General features: G+C 38.3%; 1 protein-coding gene across 1 annotated transcript in view; it reads right to left on the bottom strand.

The window, feature by feature from the left end:
* The window catches only part of SLC5A1 (solute carrier family 5 member 1), a 62,300-nt gene extending 41,019 nt beyond the window's left edge, over positions 1-21,281 (bottom strand). Inside the window, exon 1 of the mRNA XM_080392234.1 lies at positions 1,166-21,281. The gene's annotated coding sequence lies outside the window, so the exon portion shown is untranslated. The remainder of the gene's footprint in view (positions 1-1,165) is intronic.

Genomic DNA, 21,281 nt, shown 5'->3' on the forward strand with positions numbered 1-21,281 from the left:
TTTCATATTTTTCTACAGAACAATATTTTACAGGAAACGGCCTGCAGACTTTTTCAGAATTTTTAACATGCTTTGTGAAATCTTCTAAAGATCACAAGAGAGTATCCCACATCCAAAGAAATCAAATCTTAAACTACATAAACCATACTGATAAAAAAACTGACTTCTGATGAATGTGGACAGGCACAACTAACCCTTATGACTGAAGTCAGCAGACATCATTAAAGTGCCACTGTTAAGTGCCTCTAACATTCTGTTTCACAACAAATATAGAAGCTTTATGCACAGGTCTGAAAAGAAAAAAAATTAAACAGGCGTTTGTCAGAAAAATATAGCTATTGGTAAAATGTTGAGTTATCCCATAATGTTATTTTGAGGCTGTAATCGTACATACTTTCAGTTTTCCTCTTCATAAAAAGAAATAATCTCATGTTACAGATTCCCTACTAAAAATTTCCATAGCATTCTTGCATATTGAACACTGGAAAAGGTTGTCATCTCTTAGTTCTAGAAAGCTTATATACTGGAGTCCTGTACCCCAAAATATAAGCAACTACTGCTTTCTCCCTTCCACGCCATTAACAGTTTCAAACCTACTTTGCAGGATTCCAATCCTGGCAGAGAGAAGAAAACTCAGGTTGCGGACTTCGCAACCGCAGTGAGACTTTAACTGGGGTAGTTTTAGTCATGGGAGATGAAGGCTGTTGATCACAAAAGCATGTGGATGTCTACCACTTTAACAGGCACTGACCAGAAACACTCATTGCATGTATTGCTTACAAAATACTGATAAAACAATCACTTCACTGACTTGGCAATGACTATATTTTTTGAGTACTTTCATCTTAAATCCAATGACAGGGAAGAGCAGAGAATTCAACTTTGTTATCATACATAATGCAGTGTCTTCCAATTTTGTTACGCATTCCAGAAAAGCCTCATTCTAGAAACAGTTCCTCTCACCTGCTGATTTTAACACCAAATTTTGCTTTTCACACAATCACTCTTAGCTACACAAAATTAAGGTTTTTTTTATCAAGAGAATAAACGAATGTCTTTCTGTGGAACAAGGCATATATTGGGAAAGAAAGAAGCATGGAAGAACTGTCTGCCTCCCCAGAAAACTAAACCTGCAGTTATAAAGATACAAACCCAGCAAACAAACCTTGTGCCAGCACTGGTCTTCAGCAGCAATGGAAGGTGGGAAATGATGTTGAAAAGGTCACTTTTTTTTTTTTTTTGGTCATGTCCCTGGAAACAAGTAACATAATTAACATCATATAAATCTTGGCTGACTCCAGTCTTCAGAACGCTGTAAAAAACAGCAACAGGCAAAAGGGGGTGGAACACTGAACCTCTAACACAAAGTGCCAGATAATTAACTTGTTTACATTCTCAGACTGTCATTGACATAGTATCCAATGTAGTAAAGAGTACAATCATGTGATCCATAAATGCTTTAAAACATTTATGAGTAATCCACACAGTGCTCTGCATTAAGGAAGCTGATGTCCATTGACATCCCTAAGAGGAAAGAGAACTCTGCAGAGGGAGAGCCAGCTTCTGCATTCTGCTTTTTCACTGGTACCTTCAGGCAGACAATAACAAAATAACAAGACCTCATTAACTAAAGTTAAGTATGAATTAACAATCAGCTTATGCAGACTCCTGTGCTACTGAGACTCCTTGTGAGTAAGGGACAGAAGACAGAAACAGAAGGGTGCTAATGATTTGCTGCATGGTGACATCGGCGTCAGGCTTACTCTACAGGTGTTGTCCCTAGAGCTTCTATGCAACCAGATGAAATTTCCAGTGCTAAGAGGTGCTCCAAAATCTACATAAGGAGAGAAACACTGATGCAGTTCTAGAGACATCCACTCACACAGCATGAAGAGACTCAGTAAAATTAAAAGGAACTTCCTTTCCTGGTTTGGAAGTTAGTTTATAGTTAGCTATAAAACTGCAGACAGTAAGAGAGGTTCACTGGGTAATGCTGAACGCATCTGGCTGACAGTCTTGAAATGTTTCTCAGAGAGGGTACCACAGATCCTTCCTTTCCCCTCTACATCTCATCTCTTGGGTTTTGATTTATGTTCCAGAAAGAGAAACTCACCTATTCCCATTGTTACAACTGGTGTCTGTTTGGCTTGTTTATCTAAAGCAATCGGAAACTTCAGAAAGAAACAATTCCCAACATGGAAAAAAAGCGCTCCATTGTTTCATCTGACCGAAGAAACACAATGAAAAGGTTATTAAACTAATGGAAACAAGATCTAATAGATAGGGGGGGCGGGAAAGAAGGTGGAAGTAGCACCAAAATATACAATGGAACCATTAGTATGAGAGACATCTCTGCAAATCATATTGAACAGAACCCAGATTAATAAGGAAGTTGTATGCTGAACCACTACAGGTGGTATAGGGAAGAAAAGAAGATGGCAAAGCTGTTACATCCAGCAAGCCCAACTGCTCTTCCACCAAGCTAAGCATAACTGAACATCAAGAATGTAAAATGAAATTGCCTCTGCTTGCTACTTCACAGGATGTAATAGAATGATAATTCAGAACCAATGTTGACACTACAACAGAGCATCACAAACGCGTAGAGAAAGCAACTTTTATAAAACTTGCAAACTGGTACATCAGCCACAGTTTCACCAGTGAATGCTGCATCTTTGCATTGTTCAACCATTGGAAAGAGATCATTATTATAACCAGTTCAACAAAGCAGGAAGTGCATAGCAACTTTCTGCTTCAGAACAGAACTGCTCTCTGCTCCATCAATGACACAAAGGTAGAAAGTATGAGGCAGTCATGAATAACCAGTTGCAATGCTTCTTCTCCAGGAACTGAAAAGTAAATTGATTTCCATATGACTCAACTGCTGAAATCAATACCTACCCTCCCTTCCTTTTCTTCCTCTAAAATAACCAACATTATCTCCAGATTTAAGCAGCATCATACTGTGCTTAACATGGTATAAGTAAGTTTTGCAGGGGAAAACTACCCTAAAATATTTTCTGCCTGTTCCTTTACCCAGTGAAAAATTTGCCATCCGTTTTTTGTGAATCTGGGCACAGACAGCTGTGGTGCAACAACTTTGTATTCATGTTCTTCACCTGCTAGGAAACTAGTTCTCAAATTTGATGCCAATTGGCAATTTGAATCATGTCCAACATCACAACATCCCTATGTTTAAAATCCTAGAAGGTGAAAGACACACTGAAACATGGGAGATGGCACTGTCCAAAGTTACAGCGACATCACCTAAGAGGCAACTGAGGCCACTTTAAGTAGATTCCTAATGAAAATTAAAAATTGTCAATAGAATACTAAATTATTAATAACTTTCTAAGAAAACTAGCTGAAGCAGCAAGAGCACATGCATCCATGAACAATAACAGGGAGTAGCTCCATGTCAGTTCAAAGGCAGTAAAAAGGAGTTAAAGCCCACAGTGCACAGACTTGCTCGCGTGAGCTACAGTCTGCTGAGGCTCTAGATGGCCTGTAAGCCATAAAGATACTGACAACCAAAACACTCTGAGGATGAAAGCATGCACATCAGCAGTGGAATGTGCTCCTGCATGGTCATTCAGAGAAAAGCACTTCTATTGCCTTTATTTACATATATAATACCATGGACTGAATGACAGCCTTTTTATTTTTTTTTTAACTCCAAGAAAATCCTTTTTATTAAATGACTACCAATAGCAGCTTCAGATGCAGCTGTTCCTGCAAATGAAGGAACACCACAAGGAAAATGAAAAATGACTAAGGTTTTGCCCCTGGGCTCCACATAGTTTCTTAAACTGCACATCCAGCTCAGTTAATCCAACTCACAGGTAGCTTCTGATGGCTGCTAAGGTGAACAGTAGTTATTTGTCCACACAAATTATGGATTTTGGACATAGGCTGTAGTGTTCCTACCATTCACAGATTCACTCCCCTACATTCTCAACACGGAAGGCAGAAGTACTCAGCTGTTTATTTTCAAAAAAGCACAGAAACACCCCTGCCTCCAGGAGCAATTTACTTACAAAACAAATAGCATCACCGTGGAAGATACCTTGAACTATTTTTCCTTGACAGTAGAAGAACAAAAATCTAAAGTCTATAGCTCCTATCATTCTCATCACTTTAAAAACATTAAACCCCTAAAATCCTTTCACAGAACCACAGAATCATGGAATGGTCAGTGTTGGATGGGACCTCTGGAGACCATCCAGTCCAGCCCCCTGCTAAAGCAGGTTCTGCTCGAGCAGACTGCACTGAGTCACATCCAGGCGACTCTGAACTTCTCCAGAGAAGGAGACCCCACAGCCTCTCTGGGCAGCCTGTGCCAGGGCTCTGTCACCCTCACGGTAAAGAAGTTCTTCCTCATGTTCAGACAGAACTTCTTGTGTTGCAGTTTGTGCCCGTTGCCCCTTGTCCTGTCCCTGGGCACCACTGAAAATGGTGTGGCCCTGTGCTTTGGTTTTTGAACATTGTTCCAACTCCCTGCCTTAAACCAAAGAGCACCTGGTGTGGTTACTGCCTAATTAAGTTAAACACCCAAACAACATAGCACCTTATCAGGCACAGGCATTTCAAATTCCAATGCTGATGCATTCGATGGAGTTAGTTATAGAAGGCGAACATGGAGAGCATGCCATGCTTTCAGATGAACAAGTGAAGGAAGATGCCTCAGCATAACAACAATCCCAAAGGGCACAGAACTGCATAGATTGCAGGTAGGCAGACGCAAGGTGCTCAGACGTTATGTCTTTCTGATAGAGGCACTCTACTAAGTATTGTTTATTTATACATATATAAAGATCTTTAATAAATATATTTAAATAAAAATATAGCTAAGTATGTTATCTTCATATACAACTATAGTATACACAAAAATTCGTAGTTTGTATAAATGCCTCTATTCCTTTAACTAGTACATCTAGTCTTACATATAAGCTTATAATTTTTATATCTACTTTATAATTTACTTTATATATAAGCACATTATATTTATTTGCAATGTTACCGTATCAAGTCCAAAGGTGTTCTGATATTACTTTTAACAACACTGTCATAAATAACAGTAAAACAGAACAAAACCTATTTTTCTATGTACATTTTATGGTATGGGGTGCAGTTTTTTTATTGGTACAGTTTTCCTACAAAACCTAACAAGAATAATAAATAACAAAAGGATAGAGCAACAATTCTATGCTGTCTGTTCAACAAATGAATGGATTTGCAGGAAAGAATAAGAAGAATCACTCATTAAAGACAGAAAGGCAGGCTGGGAAATACTATTAGCTGGGCCACAGATACGTGTCTCCAGAAACAAGTTTATTCCAAAATTCTTTAATCAGACACTTCCAGGTGCTCAAAGATTAGTATGAGGCTAAAAGGAAAACCAGAAGTCACTATTTATTTGTTCAGTTTCTTCTCAGCCATGGCTAGAAGAGTCTTTCATTCCAGTAAATGGGAAAGCAGCTCTGCTTCCAGTAGCATTGGCTGCCTCCAGCTGCGAGGCTGAGGGAGTAGAGGTGAAGACCCTGCCGTGCCATAGCAGCATACGGAACACTGAGCAAACTTTTCTAGTCCCGCTACTAAAATACATCATGTCCCAATGGATACCTGCCCCTGTCCCGTTTGGCCATAAGGTTAAAGGGGTTATAGTCCTACAGCCTCTGAAGCCTCTTATGGAAAACACTACTGTGTGTCACAAGTCACAAAATCGCCCTCTAGTACAAGATTTCTAAATTCTGTACTTTAATTTATACTACTACTGTCTTAGATGCTGTATTTTAAATAAAAAATAAGAGTATTGATCCACGACAGGCAGACAATTACACATCTTTCAAATGTAAAGCTGTCAAGCACATAAAAGCATTCTGTTAGCTACTTATCACAGATGAACTCTTATTATAATCATTTGTAATTAATAAATCTACAGGGTTTTAATTAACAAGACTGTGGTTCTCGGAGTACAGTATAGAGTGAATACTGTGAGAACAAAGTTCTCCAGTAGATGGAAGCATTAGTCAGCAAAAGCTGAGCTCACACAGCTCAGAGGACTGCCTGCCCTGCAGCACTGCAAGCTGCCTGCCCTACTACACACAGCATGTTGTCGTGTAGACACCCCAAGTAGTTGACACTAGTGGAAAACAAATCTATAATTCTTTATGAGATCTCCAGTATTGCTATATCACAGCATACAATTATTATTTAGGTATTTACAAAAACCTGATGTTGGTGAAAGATCAGAGGGAGGTAGCTGGAATACGAATCGGGAACCTGACTGTGGGTTTCAGGTAAAATTTACCAAAAAAAAATTAACATCTACCAACCTCTTCCCATACCTCTCTGACAGTTAAATAAACATGTTCCAGTTTCTTGCTTGCTTTCTCATATTTTACCAACAAATGTGATCCAAATGCAAATTTTAAAATGTACTTAAATACTATGAACTCAGGTTGCTGGCTATAGTGCTGAAACAGAGCAAATCCAAGTTCAGGGGTCACTCTGAAGCTCAGTTAACAGGAAAAGTAACACAAGTGGTCGTTAATAGTAGGATCAGATATCCCTGCAATTACAGATTCAACAGTATCCCATACTGGTAACTAAGAAGGTTCCAGTCCATTAGCACCCAGGAAAGCTGCATGATTACTGACACAGATTTCACAGTGATGCAAGTCCCTTAACTCAAAATGAACAAAACGGCCCGATTTGCAAACACCACTGTTGCATGTTGATTAACTAAACACTGTTATCAAGTTAGAATTTAAGACTTTACACACAGGTCTGAGCCACAGGCTAGTGATTATTTGTGTCTCTCACCTGGCTGTTAAGAACCCCTCAGCACTTGACTGGCTGCTGCTCACCACCTCCACCGGCTGCTCTGCCTCTGCCACCTCACCTCTTACAACTGCTGTTTCCTGCAGCCTTACCTACTTACAGAGGTGAAACACACTTTTCTTTCACTTTGACACAGAGGCTAAGATTACTTTGTGCAGTACACTGAATAGTGTTTTTTAAGTATGAGAAAGGGAATAATAATAATAAAATCTAATAAAAGGTTTTTAGTACACCCCCAACATCAAAACCCCCATGCCCTACCCCTACTTGTTTCCCCCTATAACCAAGTTGAATTTCTGTTCCTCACCCAATGAAGTTACATTCTCTCTTCCCAGCTCTTCACCTAGTTCTGCCAAAATTGGGGTGCTACCCCCATTCCAGCCTCCTCCCAACATTTTGGGAGCCCTGAATTTCAATAAATAGTTCAGGCACTCCAGAGCTCCTCAGTTACGTGCCCTGCCACCAGCACTCTCCATATCTTCAATAGCATTCTTGTTTTGATAGCTCCACAGCAATTTTAAGGTTTGTAACCCAAATTATGATTTTCAGTTTGAGGATGACCACAAAATGAGGGGTCAGAAAAGGGTTCATTTCATGGTTAACTAATGGGAAGTTTGTTACTACAGTTTCTAATGTACTCTAGAGCACCTGCATGGGCACTGAGAGCAGAGACTCTTTGTTTGATGTGTGAGGATAGCCACACTCACACAGGCATAATCTGACTAATATACCTTAGACATGTAATTCATCAAAACTGCACAGTCTGGAAAAGTCTTTTTTTAAAAAGCTTATTTATCCATAGAGCAACTATATGTACACTTCTATATACACACAAACTGAGCCAGAGCTACTGATTTGCACACCACACACAGCCTTAACAGACACACAGTTCTAACCACCGCTTACTTTCCCACATCCTTACATGAGTCATGATCAACCTCACACACACATCGTTCTATGCACCCAACAAAGGCTAACAAACTTGCTCTTGTGTACCTTTCTTGGTCTTTAATGGCTGCCTCCTACTTTTTCTTTAACCTCTGTTTCACCTCTCACATTGGACATTTCTTGGAACTCCTGGAATTATTAAATCAAGACAGGTACATTTCAGCAAGGATGAAACAGAAATTGGGAAAGGCAGGAAAGAAGTGGAAAACAAATTACACACAGAGAGCCTGGTGCCAATGAAGCAAGCTGAGGCGTGTGACATGCATTCACTGTTACTGTATCTTTGACATCTGCTGGGATAACAACTGGGCTGAGCAATTCATCACAGAAACAAACGGAATCAAACAGGAAAAAATCAAACAGCAGTGGAAGGTGGGAACCCATCTCACAAAGAGCCACGGGACAACATAGCTTTTCCCCATTTCATGGTGGCTCGATGTTCACAATAACATTCAACAGCAGAAACAGGTGAGCAAGATCACACAGACCAAGGGAAAGCAGCCCAAATGGAGCACATGGCAGCAGGAAAAGAAATGGGGTCTTTGAATCACAGGCAGCCCTCCCTGGAACATAAAAACATCAATAAACGCCTCTTCAATATTGCCTTTAATGGGAATATTTCCTGGCACTGGTCAGATTCAGATGACAAGTCCTTTTTCCCCAGTTACCTCAGCCAACTCAGTAACCACGGCAACTGTCTCCAGTGCAATGACATCACACAGTTTCCTAGGCAACCAGTCCCAGTGCAAATGACATCACGTGGTCACCATGGTGACGCTCCATGAGGCCAGGAAGAAAGTATTTTAAGTGGGAAGATAGCTCAGGAAGGACAAAAAAGGACCCAGGGAAGAGGAGGATAACAAATAATGGAAGCAAAAATATGAGACTTACAAGAAGGATAGACCCAAGGGAACGGAACTGATGGACAGAGTGCAAGGACACATTGGAAACTGGAATAAAAACCAAAATTTTGATAAATTTAAAGAGCCATTTGTTAAAAAGATACATCTCAATCCCATTATCTACTTTAATGATACATTACTTAGGTCAGAGTTGCTGAACCACAGCATGCACGGTCACACGAAGCTTAGGCATGGCTTAAATGCTGATTTAGTGGAGAGACATTTTACAACCCGTAAGAAACTGTCAGAAATCTCCAGAGAGACCAAGTGAAATCACACTACACAGAATATACCAGGTACTTTTTCTAATGCAAGGCACATTTTCTAAATTCCCTGACTGATCACCCAGGGCTCTCACAATACCCAGATGCTGCTGTCAGGTGTACAGGGCTTGAGGAGAAGGCTCCTGTGCCCTCTTCATTCTGTTCTTTGTATTCCAAGACAAGAACCTGGCCAACTGACAAATGATAATGTGTTTTCCATTGATTGAAAGCTCCTTCAGATCCTCACCCAGATGGCAGTAAAGAGGGTCTATTCCTTCTTTTAAATTTTCTAGATCTTACTCTTAATTCTACTATACCTTCAAATGTTTGAATTTGCTGAAGATAAATATCCTTTCTGAATTCAATTGTCTTCAACATTCTGGCTAGTCTCAGCCAGCAGACAATGGTACTACCAGCTGTATGTGAAATGGCTCTGAACCCCCTGGGAAAAAGCTCCCTGGCAAAGAAATACTGGCATTCCTGGTTTATCAGCGTACACAGCCTTGCGTGAAAGGTGGAGTAACAAAAAGCAATGCCTTTGGGGGACAGCTTCTAGTCTAAAAGCTTAGGACAAAGTTCTTGAGGAAGCTTCCAAGTCTATCACACAGTATTTTTCTATCCAGCAAGGTGACTTCACATATTCTCTCTTAAGCAAAACCTCAATTTAGTTTAATTAGCACAATAATTGCCCTCCACCATTCATTTCAGGAGTTACTATAGAATCAGATGTAGCAATTGTGATTGTAACATGGCAATAATGTAGCTGCGACACCTTTTAACCAAAAGTGACTAGTTTTTTTACAGTTGAAGCCAAGATGAACCTCAGTTGGCCTATTCAGACCCAAATTTCAGATAAGACGAAGTTTAGGAACCTGTCTAATTTGAGCAGAGCAGCAGATCAACCTTTGTTTCAGGCTAACCCACAGAAAGCAGAACTTCAAAAGCCAACAGTAGAAGAGTGTCCATCAGCTCAGCCATTCCTCAGCAGAAAGGAAAATCATAGTTTTCTGAATTGAGAATTTTGTACAGTTGATAACAATGAAACATTTTTTCTGCCTCAAGATCTCATGCAGACTGTTGCGGTTATTCAGATAGCAACAATGCATTTAATATACTAAGCACTTTCAAAACCTATAGACCATAGGCATTAGGGCACATGAAGTCTGACTCCTTCAGAGCCGTGCATTACAAGCGGCAGACTTACTGCAGTAAATCTCAACGGAGTTTCATTGCAAAACTCTGCAGTCATCAGGCTGGAAAAGTTCCAGGTGCTTAATCATACACAGCAGAGTGAGAACAGAGGGAGCAAGAAGAAAAGATCTCAGCGATAAGCAGCACTAGGAAGGATGTGGTGGCCGGAGGAGAGAAACAAGAAAAGGGGAGGAGGAGAGGAAAGGAAGAAAAACTCTCTCATGCTGTTGATGAGCAGAAATGCAAACCCGGAGAGGGAGACATAAAGCAAGGCCAGCATCAGCTCCCCAGAGTTACTGCTCAGTCTTCATACTCTTCCTCCCTAAATCTAAAGTTATTCACAGGACAGCTAACCGTGCACATCTCACACAAAAGTCAGGCTAAGTTGGGCATTCTTATACAAATAAGAGGTGTTACCCACTGGTTACTTCTTCATGTAGTTACCAGAATTTATTTCTTCAGGGAGACTGAGGGAGGAAGAAAGTCAACGTCAGCACAAAATAAAGGAAGAAGACTGCTAGAGCAAGTGGAAAATAGGTGGTGGGGACGATTGTTTTGGTTTGTGGTTTTTTTTCAGGCTGGGCTGTGAGACAAACATCTGTATTGACAAAGCTATGTTTCAGGCTGCAGTCTTATTTAAAAAAAAAAAAGAGAGAGAAAAAGGAATTTTTAAGAAACAATGGCAAAATACAAGGTGAATTGATAATGCCCTTCTGTCTGATTTCTGATAAATCCTATTAATGCGCAATGGTACTTACCAACATTAAGTCAAACAAAATGAAATGCTGAGAGTTGACTTAAAAAGAGAGGGGGAAAATAGGGTAATGACTAACGGCCAAGTAAAGAACACAGAAAACTACTAACTATTTTAAACTGTGTTCCCTTAATTCATAAAAAATAATACATATAAATATCCAATTATTTAATTACCACAGTAGGTGCTATGCTTTACAATTGTACCATACAACTGTTCTGCATTCATTAAAAATAAGACAAATTCTGCTCTGATTAATAAAAGACAATAAAGGTCACAGGTAATGGAAGAACAGGTAAAATGCAGCTCACCATTATGGACAAAGTAATATAGCCAGGCATAACATTAAAAGCTTGCAGACAGCTTTCCCAAAAGCTGTCAAATGCTTCAGGTCTCAGCCCAGTTTAATCCTAAAAAAGTAACAGATTTTTTAAAAAACAAACCTTGAAACAGAAAGAAAGGATCCCAAAGTAAAATTTGCTTCTATTAAATCAGAAATACATTCTAAGAGCAGAAAAGATACTTATGAGCAGGAATCAGAATAACTGTTAAACAAAATATCTCCTGGGTATTCTTGACTTTATGGCAGCCCATCCAGCTGCTAATTAGCACCAAGACATTATTGTGATTGCACTGGGATAACAAGATGAATAATTCATAATAGCTTACCCAGAGATCTGGCACATCAGTGGTTCTTAATCAGTTCCTAATCCCAGGATTCAGCATAACTCTTATAGCAGAATTAACAACATACATACATATATGATGTATTTAGTAAAAATTTTAAGCAATTGTTTTAAACACAACTAACACTGGGCTAACTAAGCTCAGCTAAAGCTGGGGTTTACTAAGCTAAAAATAATAGTTAATTCTACCAGTCTTAGACTAGTCACAAGTGACATATCACGGCACTAATATTGTGACAGGTCCCTCAACTACTGAGTTTTTCATTCCCAGTTTGAAATTCCTACACATCTTGTGAGGAGAACACAGTGCAATAAAAGCTTATAGGACAAATCATTTAATGACAGGGTATTAAGATGAAATTCTAGCTTTACTTACAGCACATCAGAGTTTATCTACAAATATAATTTTATCAACATGGCTGCTTTAGAATAATTGTTCATTCCAATCACAAGGTGGACTATGCAACATTATTATAGAATAAATAGCTTGGTAAATCTATCATAAAATTCCAAGCACAGAAAAGTTCTCTAAGTATGGACTGAGCGCGTTCAGCATCAGAGCTGGTGAACTGGACATCAGTGCCACTGTTAGCCCAGGAAAAGACTCAGGCCCTAATGTATCATTCCAAAATTCAAAGAAAAGAGCACCAGTGAAGAAATTTCCCTGCAATTCAGCCTCTATGATTGAACTACCTATATTAAATGTAGGTAATTAAAAATTAAATTGATTTCATAATCCATCTTATTTCCCTTTTTTCCCTTTGCATCTCTCTTTGGGTGAGAAGAACTTTACTACTTAGTTTTTCTGATTTTTTTAGCTCCCTTCTTAAGTTCTTTACCTTGTCAGATTTAGCATAATAATGTAATATGGCTCTGTGTGTGTGTGTGCACTTTTACAAATTAAGAAAATACTAAAATAATTATTTCTTAATTCAGTTTTGTGGAATCTTCAGATATTGTTTAAACAATTGGAACACTGAAATGAATGAAGGTCCAGACAGGACAAGCAAGCCACCTAACAGATGACTGGGATAAGAAAATATTTAATGGATAGAACTATTCCCATTTTTGGGATTTTAACTTTTCAGTGAAATGATGTTCAGCTGTCAAAGGAGAACAGAGCCTTCAAAATGAAATTCAGATGGGCAGTTTATGGAACTTGCAACTTTTTTTCTTAGCAATATCAAACATTAAGTTCAAAATAGACCTTATACTGTAACAGGTAGCAATATTAAAATTCTACCAATAAATCTTATGATTTGCTCATAAAGTGAAATGTTTTCTCCCATGATGTTTTCCAAATCAATTGTATCATGAATTACCAGAAATTTTAGATGTGAGCTTTTATAGATTGCCTTCCATCCCAGCGGCTCATAACGACTTGCAACATGAGGTATCTCTAAAGTTAGAGTACCATTCATTTTTTATTGTTAAATAATTGTAAACATTTGCAATTAATGATGTTCATTGCAATGTTGCATACTTTGCAGTGTACAAAAATGAGCACTATTAACAGAAAAAGAGAAGTGCAGGGCCAATCTCAAAGCAAGGAAGTCTCAGCTGTGAAAACCAGGGGATGAATCAGCAGCAGCACCAAAGCATTCTCATCTATTAACAATGCTGGACTCTGATGATACTGATGACAGCAATGTCTCAACTTCCCAATCCTTCCATACAATTTTACATCCCAGAGAGGCTTAATAGGACTTGTTTCTGAAGAAGCAAATAGCAGTCCTTAAAAAGCTTGAGGTGGCACAAGAGAACAAGAGATGTCCCTGCCCTTTAAGGATACGCTCAATAGAAATGCACTGATCCAAGGCAGCGGCCAGGCAACAAGCACTTGGAGAGAGCAAGCCCTGCCAAACACAGGCTCAGACCTCCTGGTCCCCCCTCTGGATCTGGGATGCAGAGACAGGAAGGGAGGTGAACAGCTCCGGTTGCCACAGAGACGGGAAGCCACTACAGATGGTCCCCAGCCGTGCCGGATTGCCCCAGCACTGTGCGCACACCTCCGCAACATGCACCAAAAATTCATTGATTCTGGGTGAAGTTCTGAAGTCCTAGCACCCCTAATTCTCAGGCACACCCGGGCAGGAATCTCATTGAAGTAACTAGGATTGTATTCAATAAAAAATAACCCCTTGGGATTCGGGGGTTTTCTGGATTTCAAACAAAGTAAACATGGGGGAAAGACAAGTTTCTTACTGCAGAGAGAGAACATTCTCCACTTTTCTCAGCAGGGAAACCAGTTACTGTTTCTGTTACTACACAGATCTACTAGTCTCGGCCCTCTGCAAGAGCCAGATGTTCCTTTGTGATGCTGAGGACAGAACAAGGGGCAGAAAGCCTGCTCACAAAATGCTTTTCTTGCCAACCCCTCATCATCCTGCTTCCTTCCAATGTGTGCGTTACGTGCTCAGGAAAGAAATCAACACTTTACTGCCATCTCTCCTGTCTCAGTAGCCTCTGCTCGAGAAAACTCTGAATATTAATTCCTCACATGTTCAAACAAGGTTGCAGTTCTCCAAATCCCATAGATTTCATATACATTCACTACAAATATAACTGCATTTCCAGTAAGTCACTGAAAGTCATGCGGATAGTGTGTTTTAATCTGTTTTTTCCCTTAGACAAGTTAAACCAGGTAATTCTTCAGAGATGGAACAGTTCAACTCTTATTAGATCAAATCCTAAAATGGAATTGATCACATTATCAAATTATGCGAAAATAGCTCATACTAATTTAAGAACATAATTGTACATAACTGATTTCATAATGATTACCTCCATAAAAATGTATTCACTGCTGGAATACTCACAGTGCTTTGCCCTAATGCACTCTGGGGTTTACAAATACCTAACCAAATAAAAATAATTCATCTGGGAATAATGTTTGAGTTAAGACAGACCAAACTGATTTATAATCATTACTTAAAATAATTTAGACTAAAAGATAAGGCAGCATGTAACACTGAAGATTCAGAAAAAAAGAAATATGTATGCTTGAATTACATATAATATGTAATATATTATTACATTTATAATTATGTTAGATCACAACTGGCGTATAGGAAAGAGTTATAATAGGCTTATTTAACCTTGTGATTAATGACAAAACGAAGAAGTACTTGTAACTGTAATACATAGGAAATTACACAGCTCGCTCACAAACCTATGCTCAAGTCTTCACTTACCTGCAGTTTACAATAGTGGCAAACCAAATTCTAGTGATAAAAAAGCATCCTGCTGACAACAGCCAAAAAGTACTGATATCCACGCTTGTTCCAAATTTTTGAAAAAGGAAGATATTGCTTTGTCACTCACATGCTCAATCCCCAAGCATCTTTGCTCTAAAAGAACAGTGAGAAATCACTATTTTATTCCTGCAATTTTATTTCTTGAAGTTCTACCTGTTTCTTTTAAACAATCTTTAGTTCCTTTCATACCACATCTCTCTTTCTCAACTGATCTTTAGTTTTAAACTCAAGAACTGAAATCAATTCCAATTTTACTCCAAATGATGGTACAATGGCAGAGAAGACAACACAGCTTATATTGTGTTGCAGTTCTGCATAAATTAATTCTCATTTCATTTACATGAGTGAATCCACTAATTCCATCAAATTCCATCAATGCCCACTAATTTAAGGACCATTCAAGGTCTCAAGGAACTATAAGATACTTACATATACATTATTTACTTTTACTTACCATTAATAATAGTTGTATATAAGTAACAGATTATTAGTATTGTATTTGTAAACCTTCATTGTTGATTCTTTAGCTTTTCAAGGGCAAGTTTTTAAATTTATTTCCAAAACATTTTTAAAACTAGTTATATCTGAAGACCTCAATCAAATCAATATTAAGGAAAATTACTTTATGCAAACCTAAACCACAGCTAGAATGATAGGCCCTTATAAGAACTACTTTAATTTGTGATATCTTGCCTCCTAGGTTTTGACTTCCAGTTGTAATGCTTGTTTTTCAATGAAATATTTCCAAAATATTATCTGTTTTTAATACAAAATTCAGTTGTTTTATGGAGTGAGGGATTAGATTGTTTGCCATTCCCTCTCTTTAAGATGCCAGTTTAGATATTTTTCAACATTAAATATGTATCTTTCAAGATAAATTAAGGAAAACAATCACACAATAAGATAATTTGGATCACAAGTAAAAACTTAATGTCTTTGGAGAACAGGAAATGGAGAATTGGCACAAGAGTTAACAACATTTTGCAGAACAATTAAAATGCTAGTTTTTAAATTAGCCTTCTACCACAAGTATTACCATTTTAAAAAATCAGACTTTTTCAGAATACATAGAAATCTATTCCGTATTCTTCTATGTTATCAGAATACGAAGAAATTTGATGTTGACCATACTCTAATTCTGAATATCCAACCAATTCCTGAATGAGCAGACACTGAAGCACTACACAGATAAAACCATGCTCCAATTGCCCTATATAATTTGAAATAAGAATGGAAATGTCAAATATAGGCTCAGGGATACAAAATGAAAGAGCTCTATTATACAGTAACACAATAACCACTGAACATTAGTTCTGCAATTAAGAAACAATGTTGTGATATATTTATTTTTAAATATAAAAAAAAACCCAACAACTAAATCTTTCTTTGTAAGCATAGCAAAAGATCACCTTCGAATTCCACTTCATTTCTCTCAATCAGGAATTCACTTTCTATCTGGCAAATCTCTCAGAGTAAATACTGGGCAGAATTTGCACAATGTATGTATTTTAATATACTTACATTCAAGTATTTGCAAATATAAATTTCAATGTGATATTAAATTAGTATGTGGTATGAAATATAGTATCCTAAAATTTAGATGTAGATCCCAAAATCTCAATCTACAACAATAAACATAAGGCTGTTAATTTCATCCCTGGAACAATTTTTGCTGAAAGCCAATTTTTTTGTTTGTTTTTGTTTTGTTTTGAGACTAAAGGAATGGCTGTATGGTCCAAAAGAGATTAGTTATCCTGAAAATTACATTACAGATTTAAGGCCACAGTCTACTAAGCATGCTGACTCAACTCTCTAACTTTAGAAAGTAAAATTATCGAAAGATGATCAAAGACAAGAAAAAAAGAGTTAACAGCTCATTCTACATTTTTGTTGCTCCTGCTGTTATGTAACTATGACACAAATAATTTTTTCTCAAATGGTGTTTTTCTGTTTTTTTTCATCAACAATGGTAATAGTGAAAGTAAAATTACTTTCATGGAAACCTTTTTTTAAAATTTATTGTACTCTCCTTAAGCTTTTTTTCTTACCTGCTTCCAAAACATTCTTATCTGAAACAGCTCTTTTCTGAAGGTATTTTAGAATATTCCGGTGCTTAATTTTGCTCTTTCACATGCAGAAGACAAACTTACTTAACTTCTAAGGTCTCTTGCCTCCTGCAATACTTCCAGAAATATTTTTTACACTTCTCTATTGTCTTCATACTACATAGACACAAGCAAAAAAATCAAATGAGGAGCCTGAATAATCATATCTATAGATTATTTTCTTACAGACACAACAATGATGGTTAACTACTAAATGGAAAAACATTTACCTGGGACTAGTTTGGGAAAGGAATTGTATCAACACAGTATTTGCTGGCTTGAGGGTACCCAGGTAAAGGTAGCTGGAAGTCTGGCTCACTTTATTTCTAACAGATGGCTTGATTTCTGACACTAATTAAAAACCTACCTGGCCTGACCTCAGTGTTTGGAATGCATCTTCATTTATCTTGAAATCATTAAGACTCAGAAACTAAACTATCTGCATCTATGTGAAACTTAAGTACTTTGAGTATGCTCAGAACAAGATCTAAGCATCCTCTGTCAATTATGTGCATAATTAACTTCAGACTCCTCAAAAAGTGCCGCTGATTTCAATGAGCTTCTTCAATGAACCTAAAATATATCCAACAAGGTTTTTAATTTTGTTGCACTGTTTTTAGTTAATTTTTCTTGAGCAGCTGTATTAAATTAGTTCAAGCATATGGTGCAGATAGAATTAAAAAACAAAAATCCAAAGCACTGAAACACTTTTCCTGTTTTCTCTCTGTCCTTAAACTCAAATTGGCTTGTTGAAGGATTTCAGGCTGGTCCCAGGCTGACAGAGAACATTTGATAGTGACATCGGTTTTCACCATTCTGACTTTCATTATTATTAAATCATTCTCATGCATGACTTAAAATACAGCCACCCTTTTCATTTCCCTCACCCTGAAGTGTACTACCATAATTTCTTTTGATTACTGTGTCGCAGCCTATTGCAGCTGCTACAAGAAGCCACGGAGGCAGGTCAGGAAGCACCCTTGTGCTCCTTTGGAAATACATTCCAAGAAGCCAGCCCATCCAACTTACAGATTTAGGTCACAAGTGTGAGTATTAAGGGTGGAAAACCACACACAGAAGTTACATACAAAGGAAAGGCAACACAGACAAACTATTTTCAAACCCATAGTTATACCAAAGCAGTCACTATGAAAAAAGGTTATTTACCGAGTAACTGTGGCTCTTTGATTTGTGTTATCCATGGGGATCTCAACCTCATTACTCTTATTAAGGTTTCTGCTTGCCGGAAAAGCCAGCGTTCTTCAGTGCTATCGCTTACATTGTATAGGCCTCTTATTACACAGAGCGCAAAAAGTTTAGCTTCCCATAGCACTGACACATTTTGTTTTAATGTGGGGTTCAAAAACTCGTGGGTGTGTGGGTACTCTAAGAGATGAATGTAATCATTTATATAAAATCTGAGCACATTTGAGCAATTAGGACATAGGCTGAAAGCATCTCTGCCCCTGTAAAGCCCACAGTACTAATTCAAGGACTGACTTTGCTTTCAAGCTCACACAGTGTCACATAAAATGCTGCTGTACTGTTAGCAGCTATCAGGTTGCTAAAAATTCAAGGATTCTCACATACCTTGCTAGTACTGTATCAACACCCTCAGAGTGACTGAACTTTCCAGCAAAGTTTGCCTGTGAAAAGCATAGAAAGATCGGTTCTGGAGGAGGATAATATAATGCTCAGATGGACGCTTAAGTAACCAGCATAACCCTTACCAAGTCAAGATCAGCAAGCATCCTCTTACACCTGAAATGTAAATGAAAATGTAAATAAAGCTCCCTAAGCGAAGGGGGCAGGGAGGGGGAGAAGTCACTCAATTTTAAGACTTCCCGTTGGAATTACTGCTGCTTCAAAGAATATTGTGAACTTCAACTAAGCACTTCTGCTATATACATCTGGCGTCTTGAAACAATAAATCCTAGGTGTAGCCTAGGATTTTATTTATCTCAGAGACTGAGAGACAGAAGACATAACTTGGGGGTCACCTAAGAGAAATACCAATTCCCAAATACCTGACTCCTATGGTTCACTGAAGAATATTTCAATAAACAACATGTGCTATTCATCTGCTTTGGTTTCCTCCAGATCATTGCTACAACAGGGATTACAAAAAAGCATATAGCAATCCCAAGGCCCAGAAAATGAAAAAGTTTCTGAAGTGGAAGCAATATGGATTGCACAGGAGCATTTGTTTTTCTTCATCTATAGAAAGAACACTCTGTACTGACTCCAGCCAAAAACCAATCACAAAAACATGCTATCTGTGCCACTGGATCATTCCCCAACAACTGGAAAATCTGGGAGAAGTATCTGCTCTCCTCCTAAAAATCCAGTATACTGCTATACTGCTAGTGGCAGAAGCAGGTGAAAGCATTTGACTTAGAATCCCAAGACTCATTAGATGAGCAGCCACCAACTTCTGCAATCGTGACTGTCGGCACTCTGTTTATGAACCCCCAGCAAGGACAGAAATGCTTTTTATGCCAGAGCACTCAAAGCAATAAGACATTTACATTTAATGAACTTCCTGACAAAAGTATAAGTATTTGAAGATTTAGATAAATAATTCACCTTGCCCTCAGGGAAACAGCCACTGTTACAGAGGGTCACACAAAACAAGGGTACACACCTAAGCACTGTCAGTCTTTCCACAGTTTTAACAAAGCCAGAACTCCAGAACTACTTCTGGGATTGTGACCTTCAGAGTTACTTGAATACACCCAAACTTTTACTCATATGCCTTTATCACCCTCAAAAGAACTTGATCAACCCTCAGGTACATGGAGATTGCAGCTCGAATAATCTTAAATGCACAGGTGGCCCAGCACAAACACATGCCACCACTTGCAGGAAAACCACTCATCAGCTGTTCCTCATGACGAATTTCAACTCTCCCATGTTTCAGAGGGAGCTAGTCTAACTTGAATCTTCTCCTGTTCACCAAAATCTACTTTGCTAGAGCACTTGTTAATAAGCTGCCTACATTTGACAATTTACTGACAAATTTTATGTCAGTTTGGTGAGTTTTATGTCTGGACATTCAATCAGGAAGCTCTTGCTATTCCTAATTCTTTGGAATAGCTTTTCCAAAGATCCTGGCACAAAGTTACAGAATTCTTAGAAGGCAGTTAGTTGCTGCTTTCCAACCATGTCTACTTATGCTATTAGATCCCGACACCTGGTACAAAGCCTAAACAGTTTTGAAGTATTGATCATCTCTGGACAGAGCAAGCATACCAACTCCAGTATGCAATACCCCACAGTTTGTGTTCCTAATTTTCCATCACCTCCAGGATCATTTGAAGGGTGTCTAAATTCACAAACTGTCAGAATGCTTTCAGTCAACCAGAACGAATGTGTGACACGACAGTGATTCATCAAGAGATGATGCAGGAACTGCCAACTTTTCACATAGCTTCCTAATATGCAACTATCTTCTCATCTCTTGATACTTACAGCTGTAACAGATTTATCCACTGAAACTTACCTTGCCTGGGAAGAAGGGAATCCACCCTTCCAGCAAGTCAATCCAGCAAGCTATTTCAAATAGAATTTCATTTTACAATACCCAGCAAAGCTTTACTTAGATTAATGGCAATACAGATAACCACAACCACCTGACTGGTATACTACAAACTTCCCTACCAGAAATCATTACAGCACTCAGGAGCTGCACACCATTCTACAGAAACCCTTTGGTCTCCATTTTCCATCTTATGCACCAGGTCAACAGCTCATCTTTAACTGCCTAGTCCAGAGATGTCAGAGACCTGCTAACTCACTTGCAGACTAATGTTCGAGTTTTGTGACAAAGGATCTGCACAAGACAGTAACTAAGATGAGGAAGGAATCCTTGGCTTTTAAATTTACAAAAAGATAGTGGATACTTCTACAAACAGAAATAAACCTAGTAATTGCCAGCAATATTATTAACTAAAGTTGTGTAACTTACCAGTGTTTCAACATAAAACGGCAGTCTTACTGCCAAGTTCTACCTTGGTTCCATAGAGGCAGTTAAGCAGATCTGAGGGGAAGGGAAGGAAACTATAGGAATCTAGGAGACAAAAAAAAGCCCAAACAGGTATTACTGGCTGGAAGACTCCTGCAAGGTTTACTTGCAAAACAGGGAACTGAAAAACAGGGATTTGTATACTGTTTGATGAGAGAGCAGCAAATACGAAAGTGTGACTTCCAGAACAGGCCCTGGCAGACAGTAATAATTTATATTAAGGATGTGCTCCAAACTACTTTAGGTCAAGCACCTCAAGATTATACAATAGCACAACATCAAGGATCTGTATTTTCATCTTTTTCAAC

The sequence above is a fragment of the Falco punctatus genome (genome assembly GCF_963210335.1).
Source record: "Falco punctatus genome assembly, chromosome: 1".
Lineage (NCBI taxonomy): Eukaryota > Metazoa > Chordata > Aves > Falconiformes > Falconidae > Falco > Falco punctatus.